The following is a 19,587-nucleotide window of genomic DNA, read 5'->3' as shown; positions in this document are numbered from 1 at the left end:
GCATGATTTTTGATCATTTTACCCTGGAGAGACTGCTTTGCCAGGCCACTGTGGAAGAGAATGAGGCCAGTCCTGATGTGCTGGGAGTTCCTCTTCTCTGAGGGGTAGGGAAAAGAGGGAGATAGGGTCGGACTGGGAGGAGAGGAGAGAAGAGGCTATGGTTGAGACATAAAGTAAATAAATAAATAAATAAACTTTTAAAAATGTTAAATCAAATTTATTTTCAATGTAATGACATGTTTACTTTTAAAAGTGTTATTTGGCTTAATATAAACGAAGTAATTCTCTCACTACATTTTTAATCTGTGACATAAAATTATAACATAACTTGCATTTCCCCTTTTCTATTTTGTTTCTCATTTTATACATTTACTATAATTATATATGTACATTATTTTATTTTATAGTGTTTACTCAATTTTGACTGAAAATGAAGAATGCAAATACTGTTTTATTTTATTTTCTTTAAATAAATTCATAGTACCCATAAAACAAAACAAAACACCAAAACAAACAAACAAACAACAAAGAAAAAAAGAAAGAAGACAAAACAGAAAACCAGAAAGAAACTAGATTTGATACTCTCCAGTGACATTTCCTTTCGTGGAATCATAAGTTTTGACAACCTCATATTTGAGTTTTGCTCTTCTCTGTCCCTGGTATGACCCAGTTCAGTCCCGTTGAAGTCCCACTGCTCCACAAACAGGTTTACCTTAAGTATTGGTGTTGACCTCTTCTCTGAACCAGAGATTTAGGAAACATGCAATGTCTTGACATCTAGCTTGATGTTTCTTAGACAGTGTATTCTTAGCTAAATGTCAGAATGAAACATTATCCTAGCCATCTCCCTATGAGTAAATGTCTTTGTTTCAAAATGTATCTCACATCTACCCGTTTCACAACAACCCTTTGATACCTATCTTGGTCCCAGTGATGACACTTTCTTCCTTGAAATATTTATCTCCAGTGATGCCTGCATCTGACCTTGTTTTATTCTCACAAGAGACACAGCACCAGCCTCCCGGCTTTTCCTGGCTTAGGATCTTATTTTCATGTGCTCTATTTTTATTCAATAGCCTGAGGTTTCAGGTCCTTTCTCTCTCCAACCTTATTTCCTGAATTCTTATTTTCTGTTTAAATCATCAGTTTCTAGAGTAAGGTACCAAATAACTATTTTTGCAAAAGCCATTTGATAATTGACACTAAATATAGTAGTTAGTACGTCAACATGTCCAGAGTATAAATAGAATAATTAAGATTAATACTAAAGCCAATATTATACCTAACACATTTTTACCTTCTTTGATCATTTTAGCTTTAAATAATAATACAGTCATCTCAGACTTATAAATGCAGATGCTGGGTATAAACTGACAAATATACAAATATAGAGGAACAAACTTATATTTTATGTATATATTCTATTTAGTATGCACATACGTTTAACACAGTGTGACTTCTAGCTAAATAGTCTCTTTGTTTTACTTTAACTGAGATGAGCTTAGCACCTAATCACTAACTCATATAATCAGCCAGGCTGCCTATGGCAGAGCAACCAGATTGTGTTCATGCATATTACTTTGATGAGCTACAATTAAAGAGTTTCTGCAAACAGCAGAGCTGTGACTAAAAATTGGGTTGGTGAGTGTACTGTCTTATTATTTTAAATCTCTCTCTCTCTCTGTCTTTCTCTGTCTCTCTCTCTGTGTGTGTGTGTCTCTCTGTCTCTGTCTCTCTCTCTCTCTCTGTGTGTGATATCTCCTGCGCTCTGTCAGCCAGAGTGCAGGAACCTCTAGGGATGGCTGAGCTTTTCAGAAGGTCAAAGCAGGGCTTTTGATTCCACTGGCAGCTGAGGACCAAACTGCAGAGTGGCTGACACCAGGAGACAGTGCAAGAAGTCAGGGCTTCTTTCCAGTGAGGATATTGAAGAGTGAAGTACAGAATCTTGGACTGACAGGGCTGCAGTTGATTCCATGTTGAAAGCCTTTGTGGAGAAAGTCATACTCAATGAGAAACCTCAAGTCCTACCAAATTCACCCACTGTGTCATTTCACTTAGTCATAGCATCATTATTTATCTTTATTCAAACATTACAATGCATCTTACCTTTCCAGGAAATGAAAGCCTTTTTGTAGCTGAGTTAGCTGCCGTAGCCTGAATATTTTCTTAAGAAAACGCTACTTTATAATAAAATATACCTCGTATTTGTTATTATAAAATATACCTCGTATTTGTTATTTTATAATAACAAATACGAGGTATATTTAGTATGAAGCATCTCATTCTTTCACCTATCCAAATAGATAAAGATGGTGAGGTAATGCTTAGGTTCAAGCTATATAAGATCACAGATAGTTTAAATGTTTATTATTTTGCTCACTTATAATATCTAATTTTTCTATCATAATTCATACATTATTTTATTTTTTAATCAATGGAGATTCAGTTTAATTTGAAATACATTCTTAATACATAATCTGTAGCTTATCTCTGTTATTTTTCAGAAACTACAGGATAGAAACTCTAGCTTAGCTTCTTTGAAGTAGCAAATACATATTCTAATATTCACAAATAGTCCAAGTGGAAGGCCATTTATTGTATAATGCAGTAGCTTTTCTTTTTCTTCTTCTTCTTCTTTTTTTTAATGGTCGAACATACTTCACAGCTATGGAAAGATTGCAAATTCAATTCAGTTTAGCCTACAGTTATTTTCTTCTGTTCAGCATTGGGCACATGGTATTTGCAAGCCAAAAATTAAATTAGTTTTTTTTTTTCCCTTTCCCTAGTTTCTCTCTAGTGTGTCTGAACTGAAATAATTAGGCAAAACACAGGAATTGCAACCCTTTGTTTGAAAATACACGTGACATACTTTTAGAAACCTTCTAATTGCATTAACTATAAGTTAACTCTCTGGTGAGCTCAGGCTGGCAGAACAGGAAGGTGGTGGTTTTGGTTCTGAAGTCTCCGAAGGGCTCAGGTGCTAAAGCCTCAGTTCACATGGATTTTTGGGAAGTGACAGGATCTTAAGTGTTACCAAGTATGAGAAACAAGGATCGTGGGAGGGGAGTAACTTCAGCAAAGGAATTGGGCTGCTGCCCCTCTTCTTCCTCACCCTTTGCTTCCCTGGTGGCCACCAGCTCTTCCACACCCTCCTCTTGCATGATGGGCAAAGGGTGGGACCCTAGAAATTATAGTAAATAGGAATTATAGTGTATGAAAACAAATACCTGCATTTATCCTGAAGCTTATTGAGAGGGAATTGGAATGAGTAGATATGCAGCTAAGAATGAAAAATTAAATATAAGTAACACTGGAGATAATGATAAGTTGAAGAGGGTTAAAAGCTGTCCTCTATCTTAGGAGCAGTAGATTTACTATCATTGGAATTGAAGACTCGAGAGAAGTTATATGCATAGAAATAACAGCTTTACCAAGATAGCATGATATCAAGAGTCATTTTTTTTCTAATTCTTTACTAATTACATTGTATTCACTTTGTATCACCCCTGTGGTTCCCTCCCTTCTCCTGTCCCATCCCAATCCCTCCTTTCCTCCACCCTCAGCATGCATGCCCCTCCCCAAGTCCACTGATAGTGGAGGTCTTCTTTTCCTTCCTTCTGATCCTGATCAATTAGGTCTCATCAGGAGTGGCTGCATTGTCTTCTTCTGTGGCCTGGTAATGCTGCTTCCTCCTCAGAGGGAGGTAATTAAAAAAGCAGGCAAATCAGTTCATGTCAGAGACAGTCCCTGTTTCTATTACAATGAAACCCACTTGGATACTGAACTGCCATGGGCTACATCTGTGTAGGGGTCTCAGGTTATCTCCATGCATGGTCCTTGGTTGGAGTATCAGTCTCAGGAAAGACCCCTGTGCTCAGAATTTTTGGTTCTGTTGCTCACCTTGTGGAGTTCCTGTCCTCTCCAGATCTTACTGTTTCCCTAAGATTCCTAAGATTCCCTGCACTATGCCCAAAGGTTGGCCATAAATTTCAGCATCTGCATTGATAGTCTGCAGGGCAGAGCCTTTCAGAGGTCCTCTGTGTCAGGCTCCTGACTTGTTCCCTTTTTTTGCCTTCTTCTGATGTCCATCGTCTTTGCCCTTCTGTATAGAGATTGAGCATTTTAGCAAGAGTCCTCCCTTTTGATTAGTTTCTTTAGGTGTACGGATTTTAGTAGGTTTATCCTATATTATATGTCTATATGAGTAAGTATATACTGTGTGCATCTTTCTGCTTCTGGGATAGCTCCCCCAGGATGATCTTTTCCAGATCCCACCATTTACCTGCAAATTTAGAGAAGGATGTAGTGGTTATGTTATACAAATATATTTTTGTTTATAATCCCAAGTGTGGTATGAGGGTATCTGTAGCTGATAACAACCTCCTGAGAGGTTAGTGATCTTGGTCAGCACATAAAGAGCCTCAGGAGGGGGCACATGATTCTTGTCAGCTAGAAAATGCTTCCTGCACAGGGTGTGGTCTTTGCCAGTTGAAAAACATCCTGGTGTGGATTCTGAAAAGCTAGAAATAGGAGCCCAGATAATATATATATATTACACTTCTAGAATAGGGATGTGTTTTGCATAAAAAACAAACAAACAAACATCTTGATACATCTCATTAAAATTAAGTTAAGTTCCTAAGTTGTAAAAGAGAACCAGCAAGGTAGCTTAGTAGGTAAACCATGCTGCTGCCAATCATGATGACCCAAGTTTGATTTGATTCATGCAATTTGTCTCTGATTGCTCTCTCTCTCTTCCTTTCTCTGTCTTTGTATCTCTCTCTCTCTTTCTCTCTCTCTCTCTCTCACACACACTCATACACACAGAATAATTTTATAACTTTGACAATTTTGACAGTTATAATTCTTTTGAATATATAAGACTGATATGGAAAAAGAGGGAGATTGAAAGACCTGGAGGGGACAGGAACTCCACAAGGAGAAAAACACAGCCAAAAATCCTGGGCCCAGGGAGGCCTGCAGAGACCAATACTCCAACTAAGGACCTTGCATGGAGAGGAGCTAGACCCCCTGTTCAAAGGAAGCCCATTGGCTGCTCAGTTTCTAAATAGGTTCCCTAGTAAGGAGTACAGGGGCTGTCTCTGACATGAACTCAGTATCTGGCTCCAGTACCTCCTCCTGGAGGGTGCAGCCTTGCCAGGCCAGAGGAAGATGGTGCAGCCAGCACTGATGAGACCTGATAAGCTAGGATCAGATAGAAGGGGAGGAGGTCCTCCCCTATCAGGAGACTAGGGAAAGGGCATAAGGGGAGAAGAGAGAGTGTAGGTGGGACTGGGAGGAGATGAGGGAGGGGCTGCAGCAGGGATACAAAGTGAATAAATCATAATAAATTATATTTTAAAATGTCTGCACCAGTATGTATGGTCACATGATTATGTGGAAGTCTATAATCTACAAAGACAGATCAAGAGAATAATAATTTTAGCTTTTACTATTTTTTTAATTATTAACATTATTAACTTTAATAATTTTAGCTTTTACTGACTGTGTAAATGTGCAAAAGTCAATCACAAATTTATTCAAGAACAGTCATTTTATATGACAATTATGTACATGTTTTTGAGACATAGTCTCACTGGATAGCTCAGGCTGTTCTCATTCATGGTGATCTTCCTGTGGAGATTATAGGTGTGGGCCACCAAGCCAGACACACGTAGTTTTACACGAATAAAGGTTACAAGTGTGAGAGCAGAATTTTCAAAGATCTCAAAATTCCAAAGATAAATGTTACACTTGCTTTGCTGTTGGAATATGGCACATTGCAATGGCCTCCACAACACTTATCTTTGGAGGGACCTGAAATCATCTAGCTTTCCTCACCTTGTTTCCAAAGAGTCTACCAATGAAAAGGCAGCATAACTCCTGCTATGTAGGCCCGTATTCTCCAGAGCCAGCTGACAATATTGCGAGGATCCATGCCATCAATAATTGATTAAAGCGCCTTGTCTCCTCACCCCAGTGCTCAGTGATATGTGACACTTGACAATGTATTATTAAAGTCCCATTATACCTTTGATGTACTGGGACAGGGTGTCACTGGAGTCCTTCCATGAGTGACATATTTCTCCTTTGTAGCCTTGCAAAAAAAGTTGAAGTACGCCACAGAAAACTAGTCTGTGTACCTTTTTAAGGTCTGACAACAAATTTTAAAATTTAATATTTTGAATATTGCATTGTATATTTTATTTGTAAAATTTCATGTGTTCCAAGCTCAAAAATAATGCATGTTTTAGCGAGCTATCCTCAGGAGTAAAGTATCCTTTTTAATGCTTGTCAACGTTTGTTTTGTTTGGTACATTACTTATTTATTAAATAGTTCTTTTATGTAAATTTTACTTATTATTATTGTTTTGTAAATTAGATATATTTATATTCCCCAGTCCCTTTCTCATCCACCTCTCTTGCTCTCTCTTAAATTCATGGCATATATGCATATTATTTAATATATAATATATAATATAGACAATATGTATTATATGTAATATACATATATTAAAAACTGCTCTGTCCATTTACTGTTACTTGTACTTGTATAATTTTCTCACAATAAGATAATAGGTAATGGCTTGAGGCATTGATCCTTGTGAAAGACTATTTCTCACAGGCTCAGCTTAGTTGCCTGCAGTTCTTTGTTTAGGGTGAGAACTCTGTAAGATTTAGACCTTCCATGTTAGCATGGGTATGTGTCTTGATCGGGTCTTGTTTAGGCAGCCATGCTGTTGAGACTTTATGTGCTTGTTTCACTTCCCTGACATTTACAGAAGACACAGTCTCACAGAAGACTTCCTGTTTCTCTGGCTCTTTTTTTTTGTTCTTTTTTTAATTTTTATTTTTTAATATTACTTACAGTTTATTAACTTTGTATCCCAGCTGTATCCTGCTCCTTCATTCCCTCTCAGTCACACTCTCCCTCCCTCATCTTCTCCCTACCCCTTTCCAAGTCCAGTGATAGGGGAGGACCTCCTCCCCAATCATCTGACCTTAGCTTATCATCAGGTAGGAGGACTTTGCAGCCAGGCATCTTTTTGTTTTTCTTTTTTTTTTTTTTTCCAATGGAGTTTATTCAGGAACCTTGAACAATCATCTGTCCCTGGGGAAAGCCAGCCCACAGCTTAAATAGCCTCTGGGTAGCCAACCCCAGCATGCCACGTGGGCAATGCAGATAGGTCCACATACATGGAAGCAAGTCAGATCCTCAGCCTTAACCAAATGTGGAGTTGTTCATGACAGAGAGCACTCACCATCGGGAAGGTGGAAGGCAGAAATATGCAGCTCTCTACAGTTTCCCCTTTTTGTTTTAGACGCATCAGGCAAGAGTAGAGGACTGATCTCTGATATTAGAAATAAATTGGGACTTTGTACCAATGTTCATTTAGGTGTCATCCACCCAAAGAGCATCAGACCCGTCCAATACCTTTTACTCAGAGGCGGGACCTGGGGCATCAACCTGCATGCAATCAGACATGTTCTTCTCTGGGTCCAAAGCGGCTGACCCTGAGTGCAGTGCTTAGCCTCGCATCCTGAGCATAACATTTTAGCTTTTTATGGTATCCAACCATGCTTGGGGAGAATGTCCTGCTTCAATGGCTGTAAAGGCCTGAATGATCATGGCTGCATCACACTGTTGTGAGACTCTAATCTTGCATATATACCACAGGCAAACCAAGGAGACCAACACCAGAAGGCCTGCTAACGCTCCCATGCGCGCCCATTCCTTCAGATGATTCATGGCTGCAGCAATCCATGATGATAATCCTGTGGCTAGTCCTGCGTCCACTCTGGTAGAATTTACCATGACAATGGCCACTCTCAGCTGCTCCATCGTAGTATCGAATTCTCCAGCCCAATTACCTAAAATATAGCTAGACAATTGTTTAGACAGATTTGCAGCACAGGGAAAATTCTCATGTTGTATGCTAGTGACTCAAAGTCCAGCATACTTTCATTGACAGCCAAGTTGAGCGATTTGCCATAGGGTATCAATTTGCTCCTGCACGACGTCAATCCTCTGATTGAACACCATCAAGCTTCCTTTTAATTGAGCATTAATTCCTTTTTGTACATCTAAGGCATGAGCTACATTGGCTAAAAGGTTATTCAGGGTCTGAGCAGTCTGCACAGTATGACTCCTGGCTAATGCCCTGGTGGTAGCTCCAACAGCCGCCAATGAGATGGCAGTAACAATGGTGGCTGTAATTCCAAGATCCCTTTTCTGTCTGAAGAGAGTAATAGCGTGAGGGGCATCAACAGGCACAGGCACCCAGCGAGGCATGTGAGTAACCAGGGCATACCTAAATTTACTAGCATTGCAGCATTGGGCAAAAAAGCAAGTATCATTACCACAATTACTTGGCTTTATCTGGCTAATAATGAATAGAAATGGGGGATATAAACAAACAGGTGTGGGCTTATAGGAAATATTATGAGAAGCCTTAACCCCTCGTTGGAACATCCTGCATCAGTTCTAGAACTAGCAGTGGTGGTGTCCGAGGTCAGAGTAGGTTCAGGAGACCATTGCCCCCAGGGGCAAGACGTGCTCCATGTAAATTGACTAACTCCATGTTTTCCTCCACTTTTGAAATTCATTTAAGGTTCTTAAATTATTTTTTCCCTTTTTTTAAAAAATTTTTCATCAATTACACTTTATTCATTCTGCATCCCCCCATAAGCCCCTCCCTCCTCCCCTCCCAATCCCACCCTCCTTCCTCCCTCTGCATGCATGCCACTTCCCAAGTCCACTGATAGGGCAGGTTCTCCTCTCCTTTCTGATCTTAGTCTATCAGTTCACATCAAAAGTGGCTGCATTGTCCTCTACTATGGCCTGGTAAGGCTGCTCCCCCTCAGGGGGAGGTGACTAAAGAGCAGGCCAGTCAGTTCAGGTCAGAGGCAGTCCCTCTTCACATTACTATGTAACCCAATTGGACTCTGAACTGCCCTGGGCTACATCTGTGCAGGGGTTCTGGGTTATCTCTATGAAGAGTCCTTGGTTGGAGTATGAGTCTCTGGAAAGTTCCCTGTGTTCAAATTTTCTTGTTCTGTTGCTCTCCTTGTGGAGACCCTGTCCTCTCCAGCTCTTACTATTTCCCAGTTCTTACCTAAAATTCCATTCACTCTGCCCAACAGTTGCCCATCAGGCTCAGCATCTGCTTTGATAGTCTGAAGGGCAGAGGCTTTCAGAGGCCCTCTGTGGTAGGTTCCTAGGTTGTTTCCTGTTTTCTTCTTCTTCTGATGTCCATCCTCTTTGCCTTTCCAGATGGGGATTGGACATTTTAGTTAGGGTCCTCTGTCTTGCTTAGTTTCTTTAGATGCACAGGTTTTAGTGGGTTTGTCCTATGTTGTATGTCTGTATAAGTGAGTATATACCATGTGTGTCTTTTTGCTTCTGGGACAACTCACTCAGGATGATCCTTTCCAGATCCCACCATTTACCTGCAAATTTCATGATTTCCTTATTTTTCATTGCTGAGTAATATTCCATTGTGTAGATGTACCACAATTTCTGCATCCATTCTTCAGTTGAGGGGCATCTGGGTTGTTTCCAGCTTCTGGCTATTACAAATAAAGCTGCTACAAACATGGTTGAGCAAATGTCCTTTTTGTGTACTTGAGCCTCTCTTGGATATATGCCCAGGAGTGGTATGGCTGGATCTTGAGGAAGCGCTATTCCTAGTTGTCTGAGAAAGCGCCAGATTGATTTCCAGAGTGGTTGTACAAGTTTACATTCCCCTTTCTCCACAACCTCTCCAGCATGTGTTGTCACTTGAGTTTTTGATCTTGGCCATTCTCATGGGTGTAAGGTGAAGAAATCTCAGGGTTGTTTTGATTTGCATTTCCCTAATAGCTCGTGAGGTTGAGCATTTCTTTAAGTGTTTCTCTGCCATTCCGTATTCCTCTACAGAGAATTCTCTGTTTAGCTCTGTTCCCTGTTTTTTAAGTGGATTACTTGGTTTGCTGCTTTTCAGCTTCTTTAGTTCTTTATATATACTGGATATTAGCCCTCTGTCAGATAAAGGGTTGGTGAAGATTCTTTCCCAATCTGTAGGCAGTCGCTTTGTTTTGATGACGGTATCCTTTGCTTTGCAGAAGCTTTTCAGTTTCATGAGGTCCCATTTATTGGTTGTTGCTCTTAGAGCCTGTGCTGTTAGTGTTCTGTTCAGGAAGTTTTCTCCTGTACCAATGAGTTCTAGGGTATTTCCCACTTTTTTTCAAGCCAATTTAATGTGTCTGGTTTTATGTTGATGTCTTTGATCCACTTGGACTTCAGTTTTGTGCAGTGTGATAAGTATGGATCTATTTTCATTTTTCTACATGTAGACATCCAGTTGGACCAGCACCATTTGTTGAAGATGCTATCTTTTTTCCATTGTATGGTTTTGGCGTCTTTGTCAAAGATCAGGTGTCCATAAGTGTGTGGGTTTATTTCTGGGTCCTCTGTTCGGTTCCCTTGATCCACCATTCTGTTTCTATGCCAGTACCATGCAGTTTTTAAAACAGTTTTATTTGACAAAAAGATAACTTAGCATTGTTACATAGTAATGAACTAGTTCCAGTAACATAAAATATTTTTTTTTAAATTGAGACTGGCATGTCTTTGTCCAGTGGAGGATGTGGAATCTAGTAAGAATGAAACATCTTCATTGTCACAGTAAAGCAAGTAGTGACAGGACTTGAAAGAGTGTTGAAGTACAGGAGCTTGGATGGGGATGGCCAGAATCAGGTTGTACAATCACTTGTTTCTTGCCTCCTCTACTTAGTCAAATAAACAATACAGGCAGTAGCACTTCAGGATATTTTACTACATTAAAGAGATAAAAGTCCCTTGTGGCAAAATCTATATACACATACATATTTAATTCAGAAAATATGTACTTCTGTTCCACTTAATATAACTGACTCATTTTAAATGTCTTATCACCCCCAAAATAGCACTTTTGACTGGCAATTATTAAAATCAGAAAAAAAGTAAATCAAATCATCCAAAAACAATTTGATTAGCACATTTTATTTTTTTCTTCATTTTTATTTACTTTACATCCTACTTGTAGCCCCATCTCTCCTCCCCTCCCAGTCTCACCCTTCTTCCTCCTTCCTGCTACTCACCCCTTTCCCTCAGAAAATGGGAGCTCCTTTTCCCATCCAGCCCAGTTCATCAAGTTGCATCAAGACTGAGCCTGTCCTCTACCGCTGTGGAAGGCATTCCTGCCAGGAGAAAGTGATAAAAAAGCTGGATCTTGGGGAAGCACTATTCCTAGTTGTCTGAGAAAATGCCAGATTGATTTCCAGAGTGGTTGTACAAGTTTACATTCCCACCAGCAGTGGAGAAGGGTTCCTCTTTCTCCACAACCTCTCCAGCATGTGTTCTCACTTGAGTTTTTGATCTTGGCCATTCTCATGGGTGTAAGGTGAAATCTCAGGGTTGTTTTGATTTGCATTTCCCTAATGGCTAGTGAGGTTGAGCATTTCTTTAAGTGCTTCTCTGCCATTCGATATTCCTCTACAGAGAATTCTCTGTTTAGCTCTATCCCCATTTTTTAAGTGGGTTATTTGGTTTGCTGCTTTTCAGCTTCTTTAGTTCTTTATATATACTTGATATGAGTCCTCTGTCAGATAAAGGGTTGGTGAAGATTCTTTCCCAATTTGTAGGCAGTTGCTTTGTTTTGATGACGGTGTCCTTAAGTCCCATTTATTGATTGTTGCTCTTAGAGCCTGTGCTGTTGAAGTTCTGTTCAGGAAGTTTTCCCCTGTACCAATGAGTTCTAGGGTATTCCCCACTTTTTTTTCAAGCCGATTTAATGTGTCTGGTTTTATGTTGAGGTCTTTGATCCACTTGGACTTCAGTTTTGTGCAGTGTGATAAGTATGGATTTATTTTCATTTTTCTACATGTAGACATCCAGTTGCCCAGCACCATTTGTTGAAGATGCTTTCTTTTTTCCATTGTATGGTTTTGGCGTCTTTGTCAAATATCAGGTGTCCCTAAGTGTGTGGGTTTATTTCTGGGTCCTCTGTTTGGTTCCATTGATCCACCATTCTGTTTCTATGCCAGTACCATGCAGTTTTTAAAACTGTTGCTCTATAGTACAACTTAAGATCAGGGATGGAGATACCTCCAGAAAATCTTTTATTGTAGAGGATTGTTTTAGCAATTCTGGGTTTCTTGTTATTCCAGATGAAGTTGAGAATTTTTCTTTCCAGGTCTGTAAAGAATTGTGTTGGTAATTTGATGGGCATTGCATTGAATCTGTAGATTGCTTTTCTTGCCAAGCCATGAGCATGGGAGATCTTTCCATCTTCTCTATCTTCTTCTAATTCTTTCTTCAGAGATTTGAAATTTTTTTCATACAAGTCTTTGAGTTCCTTGGTTAGGGTTACTCTGAGGTACCTTATGTCATTTGTGGCTATTGTGAAGGGTGTTGTTTCCCTAATTTCTTTCTCAGCCCTTTTGTCTTTTGTATACAGGAGGGCTACTGATTTTTTTGAGTTAATTTTGTATCCGGCCACTTTGCTGAAGGTGTTTATCAGCTGTAGGAGTTCCCTGGTAGAGTTTTTGGGGTCACTCACGTATACTATCATATCATCTGCAAATAGTGATAATTTGACTTCTTCCTTTCCAATTTGTATCCCCTTGATCTCCTTCAACTGTCTTATTGCTCTAGCAAGGACTTCCAGAACTATGTTGAAGAGATATGGAGAGAGTGGGCAGCCTTGTCTTGTCCCTGCTTTCAGTGGGATTGCTTTAAGTTTCTCTCCGTTCAGTTTGATGTTGGCTATAGGTTTGCTGTATATTGCCTTAACATGTTTAGATATGTGCCTTGCATCCCTGATCTCTCCAATACTTTAAACATGAATGGATGTTGGATTTTGTCAAATGCTTTTTCAGCATCTAGGGAGATTATCATGTGGTTTTTTTTCTTTCAATTTGTTAATATGGTGGATCACATTGATGGATTTCCGTATATTGAACCACCCCTGCATACCTGGGATGAAGCCTACTTGGTCATGGTGGATTATATCTTTGATGTGTTCTTGTATTTGGTTTGCGAGTATTTTGTTGAGTATTTTTGCATCAATGTTCATAAGGGAGATTGGCCTGAAGTTCTCTTTTTTGGTTGGGTCTTTGTGAGGTTTAGGTACCAAAGTGAATGTGGCTTCATAGAATGAGTTTGGTAATGTTGCTTCTGTTTTGATTTTGTGGAATAGTTTGAAGAGAATTGGAGTTAGCTCTTTTTTGAATGTCTGGTAGAATTCTGCGCTGAAACCATCAGGTCCTGGGCTTTTTTTGGATGGGAGACTTTCAATGACTGCTTCTATTTCCTTGGGGAATATAGGACTATTTAATTGATTTACCTGGTCCTGATTTAGCTTTGGTAAGTGGAATCGATCAAGAAAATTGTCCATTTCATTTAAATTTTCAAATTTTGTTCTGTATAGACTTTTGAAGTAAGTCCTAATGATTGCTTGGATTTCCTCAGTGTCTGTAGTTATGTCCCCCTTTTCATTTCTGATTTTGTTGATTTGGATGGTGTCTCGCTGCCTTTTAGTTAGCTTGGCTAAGGGTTTGTCTATCTTGTTGATTTTCTCAAAGAACCAGCTCTTGGTTTCATTGATTCTTTGAATTGTTTTATTTGTTTCTAATTGATTGATTTCAGCCCTGAGTTTGATTATTTCCAGCCATCTGCTCCTTCTTGGTGTGTCTGCTTCTTCTTTTTCTAGGGTTTTTAAGTGAGCCATTGAGTTGCTTGAATGCGCTGTCTCAAATTTCTTCTTGAAGGCACTTAGTGCTATGAACTTTCCTCTTAGCACTGCTTCCATTGTGTCCCACAAGTTTGGGTATGTTGTGTCTTCATTTTCATTGAGTTCTAGGAAGATTTTAATTTCTTTCTTTATTTCTTCCCAGACCCAGCTGTCTTTTAGTAGCAAGTTGTTCAGTTTCCATGTATGTGTACGCTTTTTGCTATTTCTGTTGTTACTGAGGTCCAGCTTTATTCCATGGTGATCAGACAGGATACAAAGGATTATTTCAATCTTCCTGTATCTGTTGAGGCTTGCTTTGTGACCAACTATGTGGTCTATTTTAGAGAAAGTTCCATGAGGTGCTGAGAAGAAGGTAAATTCTTTTGTGTTTGGGTGTAAGGTTCTGTAAATGTCTGTTAGGTCCATTTGATTCATGACCTCTGTTAGAGATATTGTTTCTTTGTTTAATTTCTGTATTGTTGACCTGTCCCTTGTTGAGAGTGGGGTGTTGAAGTCTCCCACTATTAGTGTGTGGGGATCTATATGTGGTTTAAGTTTTATCAATGTTTCTTTCACAAATGTGGGTGCCCTTGTATTTGGGGCATAAATGTTCAGGATTGTGATGTCTTCTTGGTGGAATTTTCCCTTGATGAGTATGAAGTGTCCTTTCCCATCTCTTTTGATTAATTTTGGTTGAAAGACTATTTTATCAGATATTAGAATGGCTACTCCTGCTTGCTTCTTGCGTCCATTTGCTTGAAAAGCTGTCTTCCATCCCTTTACCCTCAGGTGATATCTATCTTTGTGACTTAGGTGTGTTTCTTGTATCCAACAGATTGCTGGGTTTTGTTTACGCATGCATTCTGTTAGTCTGTGTCTTTTTATTGGAGAATTAAGTCCACTGATATTGAGAGAGAGTAATGACCAGTGCCTGTTAGATTCTTTGAATTTGATGTTGGCTGTGGTCATACGGTTGTGTGCTTGGTTGCTTTTTGTTTTACTGTAGTGGGGTTATTTATTTCCTGTGTTTTCTTGAATGTAGCTAGCTTTCTTGGGTTGTATTTTCCCTTCCAGTGTCTTCTGTAATGCTGGATTTGTTTGTAGGTATTGTTGAAATTTGTTTTTGTCATTGAATATCTTGTTTTCTTCGTCTATGAGGACTGAGAGTTTTGCAGGGTATAGTAGCCTGGTCTGACATCTGTGTTCTCTTCAGGTCTGCATGATATCTGTCCGTGCCCTTCTGGCTTTCATAGTCTCTGTTGAAAAGTCAGGTGTGATTCTAATGGGTTTGCCATTATATGTTACTTGGCCTTTTTCTCTTGCAGCTTTTAGTATTTTTTCTTTGTTCTGTATACTTACAGTGTTGATTATTATGTGGCGGGAGGATTTTCTTTTCTGGTCTAATTTATTGGGTGTTCTATAGGCCTCTTGTATTCTTATTGGCCTCTCCTTTAAGTTGGGGAAATTTTCTTCAATGATTTTGTTGAAAATATTTTCTCTTGTGAGGGGAGGAGGGAAGGGCTTATGGGGGGATGCAGAATGAATAAAGTGTAATTGAAAAAAAAAAGAAAATATTTTCTGGGCCTTGGTGCAGGGAATCTTCTTTTTCCTCTATTCCTATTATTCTTAGGTTTTGTCTTTTTATGTTGTCTTGAATTTTTTTGGATGGTCTGTGTCATGAATTTTTTAGATTTAACATTTTCTTTGACAGATACATCTATTTCTTCCATTGTATCTTCCACTCCTGAGTTTCTTTCTTCCATTTCTTGTAGCCTGTTGGTTATGCTAACCTCTGTAGTTCCTGCTTTCTTCCCTAAGTTCTTTCCACAATTTCTTCCATTTGTGTGTTTTTTTAATTTTTCCAATTCTATCTTCAGGTCTTGAGCTATTTAGTTGGTTTCCTTCCCCTGTCTGACTGTATTTTCATGTTTTTTTCGTCAATTCCTTCAGCTGTTTGTTTGAACAATCCACTGTTTCTTTTATTTCATTCAGTGATTTGAGCATTTCCTCTTTAAAGGCCACATACTGTTTGGCTGCAGCTTCTTCTATTTCTTTTCCTATTTTATTTGTTTCCTCTGTTATCATCTTCTTGAGCATAGATGTTAGGTCGTCTCCTTGAATTTCATTTATGCTGGGGTGTCTAGGGCTATTTGCCCCTGGATAACTGGGTTCTGGAGATGCCATAATGCTCTGGCTTTTGGTTGAACTTTTACGCTGTCCTCTTCCCATTGGGCTATCTTAGTTGTTTGAATTTAGTTTCTGGTTGTTCCTGGACTGTTGTAGTGGAGAGAATCCCTTTGTCAGGAAGATGGTTTTTCCTCAAGGAAGCCTTCCCAGCTTTTTGGGTATAGTCCCTGGATATCTGGTGTTTTTCAGGAGTTGCTACAGCTCACCTCAGGCATAGAGACCTGGGTGGTAACTGTGGTCCTGATTAGTCAAGAGGGCTCTCCTCTCACCGGGAGAAGTCCTGGAGACAGCTGCCCTCCTTCTGGGTTTCTTACTGTAAATTTAGTGATCAGCTGCTGTAACCTGTGTGTCCCGTGGTTTGGTCGGTTTTGTTAGGGATAACTGGTTGCCCCTTGGAGCAGTATCTGGGGGTTGATGTCAGGGTTCCCGGTCTTTTGTAGGTCTGAGGTTGGGGCTCTCTGCCCCAGAACCCAAGAAGTAATCTGTGGCGGGTGAGTACTGCTCTGGTGTCTTGGGCACTCAGTTCTGTCTGTAAGGAGTAGTTGGTATGAAGCAGGCCTCTGAGCTGGCGGAGTGTGCGCCCACCTGCTAGTTTGTGGGAGCTGAGTTTCCAATCACTCTGTGCTCCCTGTTTGGGCCCAGATCTGTGATGGCTGGCTGTACTCACCTGTTTGTGATCTGCAGTCTGATAGACTTTCCATAGGTGACCCCAGCAGCACGGTTTCTTCCTTCTCTGTGGGGTCCTCTCCGGACAGGAGTTCCCAGTTCCTGTTGTACTGGGGCGCACAGCTTGTCTGTACCGCTGAGCTGAGCGCAAAGCTCTCCGCGCACGGCAGGAGCTTGGCTGTGATGGAGGCAGCTCTCTGGCTCTTACAATCATTTTGCCACCTCTTCTGTGATGTTCCCTGAGTTTTAGGTGCAAAAGCTGTATTGCAGACATAGCAGTTGGGAACCACAGAATATGACATCTTTTCTGCATTTTCACCAGGTGCAGTTTTCTATGAAGGTCTCTGTCCATTGAAAAAGACATGTTTCTTTAAGGAAGGGTAAATGCTCCAGTTTCTATGGGTGTAAAGATAAGTATTTAGAATGCAGTTAGTAATTATACTGTTTGGATAAAGTGGTGATTATAACTTCTCCAAGAATCATGATTTCACTAGCCCCAGAGTGTTGGCTAGGTTTCTAATACCAACCATTGTTTTTCTCTTGTTGAGCAAACCTTGTGTCTAATTAGAGTTGGTTTCTGTCAGGATTTATGTGCCATTCCTGTATCCTTAGGTTTGTCAGGCTATTCTAACCCTTTTTATAGTTCATATGCATTATAGTTGGGTAGAACAATTGGTTATTCTCCTTTCCTCAAAGTTTGCATGGCACCTCCTGCTTCTGTGAAATCTAGTCTACAGAGAAGAGGCATTCAGATTAGATCCAGTTATATTCTCCTGGTGCCATTTCCAAAGATCCTGGCATCTTCAGCAAAATCAAATATGAGAAACTCACAGCAAACATAATCCTCAATAGAGAAGAAAAAAAAAAAAAAGAAAAAAAACAACCTTGAAGCAATCTCACTGAAATCAGGAATAAGGCAGGGTTATCCACTGTACTCAATTCTTTTTAATATTGTGCTTGAAGTACTAGTGGAAAAAATAAGGCAAGTGAAAAGAAAATAAAGGAACTGAGAGAGAAAAAGAATAAGTCAAACTATCCCACTATCCTTGTTTGAAGATGATAGAACAGATATACATAACTGATCCCCCATTTCTCTTCTATCAAAAACTGTCCAGCAATGATCAACAATTTCAGCCCAGATGCAGGATACCAAAACCAGCTTACCAAAACCAACAGCTTTCCTATATACCAACACCAAACATACATAGAATGAGATAGTGAATAAACTTCCATTAACAATAGCCTCAAAGAATATAAAATATATAGTAATAAATGTAACCAAGGAGTTGAAAGACTTCTACAAGGAAAACCTTAAAGAACTGAAGAAAAAGATACTAGAAAATGGAGACAACCCATGCTCATAGATTATTAGAAAGAATAATATGAAATGATCATTCTACCAAAGTCATTTAGAGATTCAAGGCAATCTCAATAAAAATTTCCATCAACACAGAACTAGAAAACAAATCTATAATTCATATAGAACCAAAAACACCAAGGTAACCAAAACAAATAGATCCATACTTATCACCCTGCACAAAACTAAAGTCCAAGTGGATCAAAGACCTCAACATAAAACCAGACACATTAAGTTGGTTAGAAGAAAAAGTGGTGAAGAGCCTTGAACTCATCGGTACAGGAGACAGCTTCCTGAACAGAACACCAACAGCACAGGTTCTAAGAGCAACAATCAATAAATAGGACCTCATGAAACTAAAAACCCTCTGTAAAGCAAAGGACACTGTCATCAAAACAAAACAAATGCCTACAGATTGGGATAGAATCTTCACCAACTCTCTATTTGACAGAGGGCTAATATCCAGTATATATAAAGAACTAAAGAAATTGAAAAGCAACAAATCAAGTAATCCAATTAAAATTGGGGAACAGAGCTAAACAGAAAATTCTCAATAGAGGGATACCAAATGGCAGAGAAACACGTAAATGCTCAAGTCATTAACCATCAGGGAAATGTAAATCAAAACGACCCTGAGATTTCAAGTCACATGCATCAGAAAGGCTAAGATCAAAAACTCAAGTGACAACACATGCTGGAGAGGTTGTGGAGAAAGGGGAACCCTCCTCCACTGCTGGTGGGAATGTAAACTTGTACAACACTCTGGAAATCAATCTTGTGGTTTCTCAGACAACTAGGAATAGCGCTTCCTCAAGATCCAACTATACCATTCCTAGGCATATGTCTTAAATAGGCTCAAGTACACAATAAGGGCATTTGCTCAACCATGTTTGTAACAACTTTATTTGTAATAGCCAGAAGCTGGAAACAGCCCAGATGCCCCTCTACTGAAGAATGGATACAGAAATTGTGGTGCATCTACTTAATGGAATATTACTCAGCAATAAAACACAAGGAAATAATGAATTTTGCAGGTAAATAGTGGAATCTGGAAAAGATCATCCTGAGTGAGCTATCCCGGAAGGAGAAAAACACACACGATATATATTCACTCATATAGAGATATAATATAGGATAAACCTACTAAAATCTGTACATCTAAAGAAACTAATCAAGAGGGAGAACTCTGGATAAAATGCTCAATTCCCAACCTGAAAGGCAAAGATAATGGATATCAGAAGAAGAAGAAAACAGGGAACAAGTTAGGAACCTCCCACAAAGGGCCTTTGAAAAGCTCTGCCCTGTAGACTATCAAAGCAGATGCTGAGACTTATGGACAACTGTTGGACAAAGTGCATGGAATCTTATGAAAGAAGTGGGAAATAGTAAGATCTGGAGAGGACAGGAACACCACAAGGAGAGCAACAGAAACAAAAAATCTGAGCACATGGGTCTTTCCTAAGATTGATATTTCAACCAAGTACCATGCATGGAGATAACCTAGAACCCCTGCACAGATGTAGCCCATGGCAGATCAGTGTCCAAATGGGTTCCATAGTAATGGGAACAGGGACTGCCTCTGACATGAACTGATTGGCCTGCTCTTTGATCACCTCACCCTGA

This window comes from Meriones unguiculatus, chromosome 16 (assembly GCF_030254825.1).
Source record: "Meriones unguiculatus strain TT.TT164.6M chromosome 16, Bangor_MerUng_6.1, whole genome shotgun sequence".
Classification (NCBI taxonomy): Eukaryota; Metazoa; Chordata; class Mammalia; order Rodentia; family Muridae; genus Meriones; species Meriones unguiculatus.
Note: the sequence above shows the minus strand (reverse complement) of the source record.